Source organism: Euprymna scolopes, chromosome 39, assembly GCF_053919585.1.
Source record: "Euprymna scolopes isolate OS-2025 chromosome 39, ASM5391958v1, whole genome shotgun sequence".
Lineage (NCBI taxonomy): Eukaryota > Metazoa > Mollusca > Cephalopoda > Sepiida > Sepiolidae > Euprymna > Euprymna scolopes.
In genome coordinates, this window is record NC_136520.1 from 24,234,086 (window position 1) to 24,246,825 (window position 12,740).

The 12,740-nt window shown below is 32.0% G+C and overlaps 1 protein-coding gene across 1 annotated transcript in view; it reads left to right on the forward strand.

The window, feature by feature from the left end:
* LOC145263940 (uncharacterized) overlaps nt 1–12,740 on the forward strand; it is a 756,801-nt gene that overhangs the window by 237,825 nt on the left and 506,236 nt on the right. The gene's annotated exons all lie outside the window — the stretch shown is intronic.

The window sequence follows — 12,740 nt, forward strand, 5'->3', positions numbered from 1 at the left end:
GAGTAAATAATAATAATCGGTTTAATTTCAATTTTACATGGTAGCCTGTGTTGGATGGCTTTTAGAAATTAATTTCCAATTTATCATCGTCTTTGGTGGAAGTCTGCACTCTCTTCATTCTCTTGTAGCTGTTCTTTTCATTTTAATATTTTTATCGTCAATGTTTTACTTTATTTTTATTCATATCTTTTAAATTTTGCTTGAATAATCAAATAATTTTCTGATTGCCAGCACAGTTTCCTTCTGTACAAATTCTTGCAGTTGTTTGCACACCAATATCTAATTTTTTAATATCTGTTATACTTTCAAAAGGAAGACAAAACAAGCCAACTAAATTGCGTCTAATGGATTGTTTCAATTATCTGTTATTACATCATCTGTAAAATAATTTGTCATATTTGTATGAATTGTCACTAATCAAACGAACATTATTTACCACACTTTTATATGCCATAAAATGTCCTAAAAAATCTTATTTTTTTAATGTTTTATAAATATCATAATTCATATCTTTTAGCACAAATAACAGGAGAAAAAGCTGGTCACTATCACTCTCTCTCAATCCACCCTTATCACCACTTTCAATGTTTTCCATGACCCTTATTTGCAAACTGACCCTGTTATTTAATTGTTCTACATCTATTAACCCCAAAATTCTCATCCAATCTTTCATATTTAATATTAATTTAATGTTCTATAATAATTTCATTTGTAAATAACATTTGACAATTAGTTTTATTTCATAACTATGAAAGATCATCTTAAAATAGAAGTAGGAATTAGAGGAGGGCTGCTAATTATAAATAATGCATAAACTTTGGAAGCAAGGTAATATTCAATATAAATGAAAAAGTGTCATTCAGTAACTCTATCACGAGCGTTAAACAAAAATGGAAACCATATGTGTGCAATGGATACAACGGAATCAGTAGATGTCAATTCAATCATCTAAAGAACCAATAAAACTAAATTTAATCTGAAAATCTCCTGTCTGGTTCAATCACTACTCTCTCAATGGGGAGTGTCACAGACTGCTAGCAAGAAGCCTCTCATAAAGGAGGTGGTAATGCCTGGAAGGATGGTATTCTGTTACATTTGGAAGTTATAATGAATTTAAAGTAAAACAAAAGTGAAATGTTTGTCGTCTAATCAGGCAATCCAGGTAGAAAAAGAAAGCAAAAGAAAAACTGTGTGCTTTCTGTTTGTAAGACTAAAAGAGCCAAGCCTTTAAATTGGGATCTACATGTAGTATCTGTTCTTATACTACACTACTTTTGTTCTGTTTCTCAGTCAGTGAAATAGAAATCCTTCTTGACTAAAGCAAATTTTATTTTTTTAAATATCCGCCCACACCGCCAGTTTTTGAAGGACTGAATTTTTTCCATATTAAAAAACATTTTACATAAAGCGTATGAATTGGAAAATGTAAAATCAAATTTAATGAAAAGAAATGAAGAGTGAAAGTATGACTAATGTAAGTGTTAATTGGCATTCAATCTAGAAAGTATTTGAAATACCCAATCGACCTCCCCAAGAAAGAGTATTTCATATTTATGTACAAAATAGATAGTAACCAATAAACAATAGCAAAATCAAAACAACATTGATAAGAAGCAATAGTTCTCCTATGAATAAGACTTCCCAGTGTACACAGGTGGCAGTGATAGTAGATATGAGCATAAAATTGGAAATTCCTCCAACTTCCTATATGCATAACTATCTTAGAAGAAACTATTAAGTTGAAAAACATCTAAACATTATTGAAAGTGAGCAAAGCAAACGTATATTTTCTGAAAACAAGCATCCAGAATTGGCCAAAATGGCCTCCAATGTAGATTCGTGTTGGGAAAGAAAACTATAGTCGTCAATGAAATAGGGGAAATATCACTTTATGGTAAAGAAGATGAGTTGTTTCCTGGTGCTATATATTTAATTTGGATTTATATGAAATATCATCAGTACAAAAAAGAAAAGGAAAAATTGAGATCAGAGATTTTAATGATTTATCAACTTTTCCATGTGATTTATGTTTTTTCTAAAGGATTTTATATGCATTGATGATATCATAACATATCATGTATAAGAAGGTAAACATTGTGATGTAGTCTCAAAAATAATTCTCCCATGAGTGTGATTCTTCTGTTGCTTTTGAATTATTAGAAACTATATTTACCCAATATTGATTGGGTAGAGATATACTCTTGAGTCGTGTAGGATTTGCAGAAAAATAATTCAAAATTATGTCATATTTACATTTTTTTTTATTAAACATGATTTTAAAAAATTTTGTTGTATTTTTCTGTTATTTTTGATTTCAGTAAATATCCAATTAATAATAAATGAAAAATCAACTGTGTTAATCTGGATTTACCAAAGTTACGTATAGAAAAACAGTTTTATTAATACAATAAGCACAATTTCTGAGTCCTTATATAGAATTTATTTTATTGTTTTATAATATTTCTTACTGTATTTCACTTTTTCTTTGGAATTAGATTGGTCAAATTTTATCCAAAGTTTTCTTATATTAAAATTTTCACTCTTATTGATACTTTTTTTTTTCCAAAAAATGATTGAAACTAAAGTTTTTATAATTATTTTTAATTTTGATCAGAATATTTTACTTTGAAAAGTCTACATTAAAAGAGAAATTATGGATTTATTCATGTATTTTGTTGCATTTTAAGAAAATATGTTAATTATTTATAATATGTAACACTATATTTGCTTATTTTCACTTTTATTTAACTACTAGCAAGGAGATCCGACGTTGCCCAGGATTGAATGAGGATCAATAAATGTTCCACACCATACTTTTGTTGTCATCGAAATCTGTGCAATTGCCCAATTTTGAATCAAATCGATTGATTGCCTGCTCTAGTTGGGGGACCCACTGCAATGCATCAGGAGGAAACTTTACATGCCTTCCCACAGTGACTTAATCCATAATCTATATATATAAAAGCGAAAATGTATGTATGTATGTATGTATGTTCGCTTTTTGTGTATGTCTGTAAAAGGCTTTTTTCGCTGGATTTCTCGGGCGGCTCATTCCTTCTTAAAACTTTTTATATCACGTCTAAATGATAATATCTAAGAGTTACGAATGAGGGTCGCCTGTCTATTTAATTTGCCCGACTTTCACACGTTATTTTTTCCAGATTTTTAGAGCGTCCCGTGTATCTTTCACTTTTCAGTATAAAACAAGTGAAAACTGGCTTGCATCCGCGTCATGTTTCAAGCTCAAACATCACGCGACTTAAGGTTCTCGCACCTGTTAATTTCATTTTATAAACGTTAAATTAAGAGGCTTTTCATTCCTCTTCTCTCGTGGCTGAGATGGCTAGGTCCCAGGGGTTTTTTTTTTCTATTTCGTTTCCATCTCCATGTCAAAGGTTCGGGGTTCAAGCCTACTTTGCTACTAAAACTTTTTTTTTTTTTCTTTTACACCTCCAAACACCCGGCTAACATTTTTTTTAAAACAGGGTTGTTTTGATCACCCCCCCCCAACATACACAGCTACAAACACCGGGGCCATGCCGGGTACCCCCCCCTAGTCTGTAATATAAATCTCACCTGTCTGTTTAAATGTATGTATGTATTTCTCGCAAAAACTTTCGACAGAAGCAAAGTATTTTCATGAGATCGCTATCATTTTAAAGCTTGATGACAAATATCGAAAAATTGGCCAAAAACATTAATTCCTTCACACTTTTTTACAGGAAGGGGTCACTTTTTTCTTAAAGTCATCGCCTCTTTCCGATTGTCTAGCCTTAATTTAAACTTATGTCACTTCTGGTTTGGCAATAAGCGCAACTAACGCAGCACATTTTCTTTTTCACTTTTTTTTCCTCCTTCACAGTACGGGTTCGAGCCTGCCTGCCTACTACCACTTTTTTTTTTTTTTGCGCTCAAAAGTTTTCCTTTTTATATTTTGCTCAACCAACACACCTCCACTTTTTTTCCCCCGCCTTCGCGTCACGAGTTCGAGTCTGCCTGCCTACTACAACTTTTTTTTTTTTTTGCCCAACACACACACCTACAAACACCAAAGCAATGCCGGGCACCCAGGCTAGAAATATGTGTGCATGCATATATATTTATATATGTTTGTCTATCTATCTATCTACATATATATAAAAGGCAAAATGTTTGTGTGTTTGTTTGTATGTCTCGCAAAAACTTTTGACAGAGGTGACAGATTTTCACGAGATTGGTATAATTTTGAAGCTCAACATCTTAGAAGACAAATATCGAAAAATTGTTTTCTTTTTTGTTTTTTCGATTTTTACATTTAACATTGTTCGTTTGCCTTACGTTAGTTTTTTTGTGTTTTTTTTGATGTTTTGATTACCCCCCCCACACACACACACTTAAGTTTTACCGTTCGTTTTTATGTTTTCTTTTTTACTTCATTTATAACAAACAAACCTGGTCATTGACCTCATTTGCTGAATAGCTATTGCTTACGTTGTCATCGTCATAACGCTCTACGACTTCTATGCGGACACCTGTCAATTTTTTTCTTACTCTTTCAGTAGCTCATTCTGACTGGCTGAACGGTTCATGTTTTTTTTTCACATTTTATTTTCAAACTTCGCCTCAGGGCTTCGGGTTCGATCCTACCCCCTCCCCCCCGGTTTCTTTTTTATTTAAGAGCACACACACCTCCAAACACCCGGGCAACGCCAGGTACCCCCGCTAGTCTATATATATAAAAGGCAAAATGTGTGTGACCATTTTGTGTATGTCTCACAAAGGCTTTCTCGCACACAGTCCCGGGGGGGGGGTTACGATCGCTTAGAAGTGTTTATATAGGCCGTAGATAATAATATCTAGGATTTGGGAAAGCGCGTCGTGTCTAGATTTATTTACATTGACTTTTACAAAATTATTGCTATTTTGGCTTTTACGTATAAAAAGCAAAACTAATTCAAAGCTAACAGCATTCTCGGCATTGCACCGGGAAACGTCCAGAAACAATCAGCTTTGATCAATGAGAGGCCAAACTCCTCTCATATCAGACAATTGCTATTCAATCTGGACAATGGGGCCCCCTCCCCAACATCTTGGGGAAAAAACCAGTCAAAGTTGGGTAAACAAACCCAAGTTAACTGCGTGACTTCTATTTGACCTCAATAATTAGGTCAAATAGAAACAGTTAACTTGTGGTTATTTGCTCCATTTTTCTGGCCTCTGAGTTTTGGCAGCAAGATAGTCAGTCCGATCAGCCTTCGTCTTGTCATAGGAGATGAACTTGCTCATTGGGATGTGTTTGATATTAGTGTCGTACTGAATAGAAGCTTTTCCTTATCTTCATTTATCTCTGGTTGCACTCTTCAGAGAATCTGCCTTGTATGTGTCGAAAACAAGGATGATTTCAATATCTCATGTTAGTTGTAGCAGTTTGTCATTATAGCAGCCACTCAGATCCTTGACTCTCACTACAGTCATTGGTGTCTTGCTCAGCTTCTCCACAAGCATCATGTCATCCACCAGTGTTATCTTTCAACTTGGCTGATCAGTAGATGTGGGCTCCATAAATCCTATATCCGTTGCATCTTGGTAAACTTCCAGCTTGAGGTGACTGGTCTTCATGGAGTATGTCCTCTCTTATCAGCTTCTCAAATGAATTCACTTGAACTTGTCGTGGCAGAATTGTTCTATCAGGAGCAAACAGTGCCCTTGGTCTCAGAGTGAATTTATAGTTTTCTATTGTCTTTTTCTGGTTGATGTTTTGGCTTCACCTGACAAGTACCATCAGCCTTGCAAACAGGTTCTTTTGAATTAGTGATATATAAGCAAGATTTTTTAGGAACAGCTGGAATATGAATTTATAAATGATATATATATTTTTATTACAAAAATATTGCAATAAAACAACCACACCAGATCAGGTTGGACCTAGTTATGCAATTAAGGATTAATGTTAAAAATTTTATTGCTTTATAGCTACCACCATTGGCTTTGTTGACACTGAAAATCTAGATTTAGCAGTTAAAATCAGTGTTCCAGCTTATTTAGAGGCCGAGATGTTACAAAATGTACATTTTACGACTGTTATTTTGTAAATTCCAATATAGCTGCCACATACACATCTGGGCAAATGCAAACAGTAATTGTCTGATTCCTTAGACAATAACCTTTCCAAAAATGTATAGTTTTGCAAATTTTCAAAAAATTCCAACAAACGTTAAAATCAAGACATAAGGAACTTTACTTAGGTGTTAAGTTTGTTTAAAATGGGTTGCTTCTTTAATTGGACTTTTTTGATTTTTGATACTTGTCAGAAGCATTTTCATACAAAACCTAGCTAAGAACACTCTCAGGCACATAAAGTATATTTGAGTGAAATTTCATTAAAATCAACCCAGTTATTTTGGAGTTTATAGGGAACAAGCACTCTCTCTCTCTCTCTCTCTCTCTCTCTCTCTCTCTCTCTCTCTCTCTCTCTCTCTCTCTCTCACACACACACACAAAGTGCCTTTTATATATAAGTAGAAATATGTGTGCATGCATATATATTTCTATATGTTTGTCTATCTATCTATCTATATATATATAAGGTTGGTGCAAAATTAATGTTTTTTGGCGTTCAACTTCAAAAGATCATAACTCCTTTCATAATAAACTTAATTACTTGAAATAAGAATCATTAGAATCGACACATTTTTGCCAATGCGAAACAAGTTTATTCATCTCATTAGCATAGAAATCCGGAGTTATGGAAGTAATAAAATTATTGAATGCTGATTCAGCATCATCTCGGCTTTTGAAATATTTTTTGCGCAAGAAGTTGTCGAGATGCTTCAAAAAGTGATAATCGGTGGGCAAGAGGCCCGGTGAATATAGCGGATGAGGTAGTCTCGTAGCCCAATTCGTTCAACTTCTGCAGGGTTAGTTGAGCAATCCTCATGGAGGAGAATCGGTCCCTTCATATTGACCAATCTCAAGCACATGCATTGGAACTTCTGGTGTATTTCATCAATTTGTTGGCAGTACTTCTCCTCCATAATCGTTTCACCCGGATTCAAAAAGTTGTGGCAAATGAGACTGCCCACAGACCACCAAACAGCTATCATAACCTTTTTTTGGTGCAATTTCAGCTTCAAGATGTGTTGTTGAGCTTCTCCAGCATCCAAATACTGTATCAAATGTCGCCGGTTGTCATAGAGGATCCACTTCTCATCACATGTCACAATCCACTCAAGTAATAGGTCGTTTTTGTTGTGCAGAAGGAGCAAAGAAGACACTTCAAAACAATTAATTTTTTATCTTCCAATTCATGCAGCACCTTTTATCCAACTTTTTTAGCAATCCTATTTGCTTTAAATGGCAAATGACTGTTGAGTGGTCGATCTTGAGTTCAACAGAAACTTGTGTGATTTCACAAGGATCAGCTTCAATTAAGGCTTTCAAATGTTTATCAACTGCAGTCGGCTGGCTGTGACTGTCTTCATCTTTGAGTCGTTCATCACCATTGCAAAATTTCTTGAACCATTGTTGTGCCACACGTTCGTTCGTGGTTCCTGGGCCAAACACATCATTAATATCATGAACTGTCTTTTCAGCCTAGTTTGAACTGGAACAAGAAAATCGTGCAGATTTGAATTTTTCTCAATGTTCTCAAAAAGCCTGCAAAGAAATGAATGAAGAGATTGAGAACGGTAACGAATAATACGATTCGATAGAGTGAAAAGCGCGCTTCAAAATGATATATAACATGGCTATATATATATATATATATATATATATAAATGAATAAATTCAGAAATCATATATAAAAGTAACATGTGAGAAAACGATATTGTTTTTGCATCAACCTAATATTTTTATATGTATACATATACAGGGTGGAACAGTAAAATTGTTGCCATAGAAAAGCAGACATGATTCAATTTCCATTTGATGAGAAGTGGTTTTCTTTTTTGTTGCAGACCATCTACTAGTTGGCCAGTTGTTTACAAATCCCAAGAGTGATAGGAGCCTTCTATCATGTCTGAAAGTGACACAATGTTCAACGAGTGAGATCGCAGATGCACTGCTGTACAACTCATGCTCTCTACAGTTATAAGTTTGCCAGCACCCTCAAAATGCATGGCTGGATTGCCACGAATAACAGGGTGATGAAAACACAGTTTCCAGCCACGCTTATGGTTTTTGGTGTGATTTTAAGTGAGGGCTACATCATGCCACCTCACATCTTCAAAGTCGGCTTGAAAATCAACTCCTAAGTACACCTGGTTGTGCTGAAAAGTGTAGTGATACCTTGGTGCAATCAGGTGGCCACTGACAGATCTCAAGTCTTAGCTTCAGAAGAAGTGCTACGACTTTGGACCCTTTTCTCACAGGCTCCTCTCCTCGTCCAACCATAATCCACTGGACTACTTTGTTTGATCATACGTTGAGAACATCACCAACATGACATCCCACAACATCAAAGCTAGCCTGATCAATGAGTAGTTGTCAAGCTCTTGCTAGCACTTGTGGAAAAGGCATGCTTCCGGTTCCAGACCCGTATCAAGGTTGAAGACAGTTATATTGAATAGATGTCAGCTCTAGTGCATAATCAAGTTACCTAAATCGATTTTTTTCAACAAAACTTTTAAAATAAAGTAATAGTGTTGTTTTCTTTAAGATGACAATTTTATCATTCCAGCCTGTATATTATATTAATAAAAAATAAAAATAATTATGTTACCAAAGAGTAAATCTTTAACAAAGCAAAACTTATCCACATAAAAGCTCAACACTATCATGAGGAGAAAATAATAGTATTAAATGAAAGATGAGGAATAATAAATGTATTAAAGTTATTATTGTTATCATTACTTTACTACGTTTATTTACAATTGTTTTTGTTAATATTTGGTTATTATTGTTATTAGTAAAATCACTAATAATATTATTTTTACAATTAAACACATTTGTTTCAGTTTGTAAACATTTATAATACATATTGAAATCAGTTGTGTCTTATTTATTGCTGGTTGAAATGAATGCTAATATGTTTCAAATATTAAAAAAATGTACAACATTCTTTTTCCACAAATGGTAAAAATAATTTATATGAACTCTTTCAAGCTTGTTGCAAGGGACGAACGCAGCCACAAAAAACAAACTTCCAATTTTTTCAACTTATTTCATCTTTATTTTGCTTCTTTTTTCTGATCAAGAGCAGAGGGTCATTTAAAATATAAAAAATAAAATATTAAATATAAAAAACATCATCGTTTTTATGCTTCACAAAGCCTTCATAACCTTGAAATTATATATCTATACATAGATTTGTGTGTGTGTGTATGTATATATATATATATATATATATATATATATATATATATATATATATATATATATATATATATATATAATCGCTGTACTCTGCCACACATTGCTGTGGCTCCATTTGGTGTAATGGAAAAATCTAATAAAAAGAGAAAATGCATGTTTCTTATATTCTTAGTACAGCAGTCCACTCCAAAAAGTGAAAAGAAAAAGCAAAATGAAAAAAAATGGTACTTTTGCAGAATTGGATCCAGATCCTCGGGAGTTTCCATCAATCATGGCTTGGGCTCAGTGGATTAAGTTGAACTTTGCTAAAATGTTGAAACGCTAAATCAAAGTTTTTTTTTTTTTTTTTTTGTATTCAAAAATGTGAGTTTTTAATTAATATTTGGGTGAAAGGGGAGTTACTATACACAGATTCAAAAAAGTTGTCAAAAAACAAATAAATGAAAGCAAAAGTAAGGTAAGTTATGTTTCTACCTAACTGGATATTTTTTTAGTATTTTTATTTAATGTAAAATGTTTAATCGGTTCGAAAAATACAGTGTTTATTGATGTATTTAAAAAAGACAAATGGTCGCAGACTGTGTTGAATATGTTAAGTTTGGGAAAATAAGTTAAAAATTATATAGAAAACTGTGTCAGAAACCCACCAAATATATGTTACCGTGATATAGGCTGACATATTTTATATAGTTTTTTAGTTTTAACTCATTTTCCCAAACTTAACGTAATCAAGTGTCTGGCACCATTTGTATTTTTCAAATACATTGATAAACACTGTTTTTCGAGCCAACTAAAAGTTACATTAAATAAAACGGGTTTGTATTACTAAACACAGATACGAAAAAGTTATCGAGAAATAAATATATAACAAATAAATATTATCAAAGGCAAGATAAGTTATTTTTCTACCTAACTGGATAAGATTTTAGTGTTTTTATTTAATGTAAAATCTTTAATCGGTTCGAAAACATGCAGTGTTTATTTATTTATTTTTTTTTTACACAGTGATCACCACTTATCAAGCCACTCAGGGATAAGGGTTATTACAAGTACATTACGTTAGTGTGGAGATTTGATGAAGTGTTTAATTAAGGAGGCGGTTCATTAGGAGTTTGTTAACATTTATCGGTATATTTGAAAAATACAAATGGTGGCAGACTGTGTTGAACACGTTAAGTTTGGTAAAATGAGTTAAAACTAAAAAAGTATACAAAATAGGCTGACATATATTCAGTGTTTTTTTAACAGTATTTTGTATAGTTTTTTAGTTTTAACTCTTTCCCAAACTTAACGTGTTTAACACAGTCTGCTGCCATTTGTTTTTCGAGCCGAATACACATTTTACATTAAATAAAAACACTAAAATTTATCCAGTTTGGTAGAAAAGTAACTTATCTTGCCTTTGATAATATTTGTTATATATTTGTTTTTTTGACAACTTTTTCGAATCTATGTGTACAGTAATACAAACCCAATGAAAACACTAAATTATCCAGTTAGCTAGAAAAGTAACTTATCTAGCCTTTGAAAACATTTACTTGTTATATATTTGTTTTTGTTGATAACTTTTTTCAAATCTTTGTACAAGTACAAACTCGAAGGGGGTATTTTTCTGTCTGTTTTTATTTTTGGTATCGCTGTATTTTGCAATAGTTTTTCCAAGTTAAATTTAAATTTCACAATATCTTTTTGTTTTTTTTGTATTTTTTTTTACATTAGGTCCACCTCCACACTGTTCTTTAAAATGACTACTTTTAAAGGTTTTCGACTGCTGAATAAGAAAATTTGGGTTTGTTTTACTATACACATAGATTTGAAAAAGGTGTCAAAAACAAATATATAACAAATAAATGTTATCAAAGGCAAGATAAGTTACTTTTCTACCTAATTGGATAACTTTTTAGTGTTTTAATTTAATGTAACATGTTTATTCAGCTCGAAAAACTTACAATGTTTACTGATGTATTGGAAAATTTTAAATCGCGCCAGACTTTCTGCTGAACATGGTAAGTTTGGGAAAATGGGGTAAAAATATAAAATACAAAATACTGTAAATAACCCACCATCTCAACCTATGTCACGGTAACATATATTAAGCGAGTTTCTAACAGTATTTTGTATACTTTTTTATTTTCAACTCATTTTACAAACTTACCTTGTTCAGCAGAAAGTCCTTGGTAGAAACTTTTCTGTATTTTACCTAACAATTTCTTTAATAAAGAAAAAGCATTCATATTTTTCTTCTGTAAAAAAAAAAAAAAAAAGAAGTGTACTTTCAATTTTGTTAAACATAGTTTTCTTGAAAAAAAAAACAAAAAAACTTTAACCTAACAATTTACGGTAAAAACAAAAGCAAAAAAAAAAACAATCGAATCTTAATTGAACCTTATTGCCAAATAGGCTCCAGCTACAATGTTGAACGCGCCGTCTCCTCATTGTTTTTTTTGTTGTTGTTTTTTGCAAGTTAAATTCAACTTTCACAATATCTTTTTTTTTATAATTTCACAATATCTTTTTTTAATAATAAATTGTTAGTTGAAAGCACAGAATAGTTACAAAACCTCTCCATGGTAAGAATTGGTGAAAAAAAAAAAAAAAATTAAAAAAAGGTATTATTTCACCACGTTACCAAAATACATATGTACCATGAATTTTCTTTGAAAAAAAAGTGTACTATCACCTAACAATTTATAGTTTTAATAATAAAATGTTCATATTTTCTTATATAGAAACAACTGTTTAAAAAAAGAAAGAAAAAAAACGTGTACTACCATATTTATTAAAAATGATTTTTACAACAAAGATGATTTTATTAAGGTTATTCGACTTTTATGTTTCAACTCAAAACGCAACTTCTGGCGAGCAATTTTTTTTTAATTAAAAAATTGGGAAGATAAACAAATGAATTTAAATTTAAAAAATAGGGGATTTTTTTTTTTTACGTATCAATTAAAAAGACAATGAAATCTTGTAATTCTAAAGTCGTCAAATCGTGGTGCATGAATTGAAACTAATTTTAGTTCTACCGGAAATAAAACCGAGAAAAGTTTCGCAGAATAGATTTACAAAAAATATTTTTATTTTATTTAATATGCTTAGCATTTGCCATCTTAATTTATTTTAATAACATTAAAACGTTCCTCGACTCTAGATACACTGTCTGAAAATTTCAATTAAATTTGTAATGTAGAAATATCGTTTTATTGATAACTAACTAACCAAGAATTAGATTTTTATATATATAGATGTATATATATATATACACATATATGTTTACATATTTACCTGGCATATTTTTGCCTACTTCCAGAGTGCCCTTTCTAAGGTAGCTGGATTTCCCTTCACATTAAAAACGACCTTGTGTCACATTTGCTTTTTTGGGAAAGCAAATAAATACATATATATCTAGTATGTTTATACAAACATGATTGGCTACATGTTTCTGC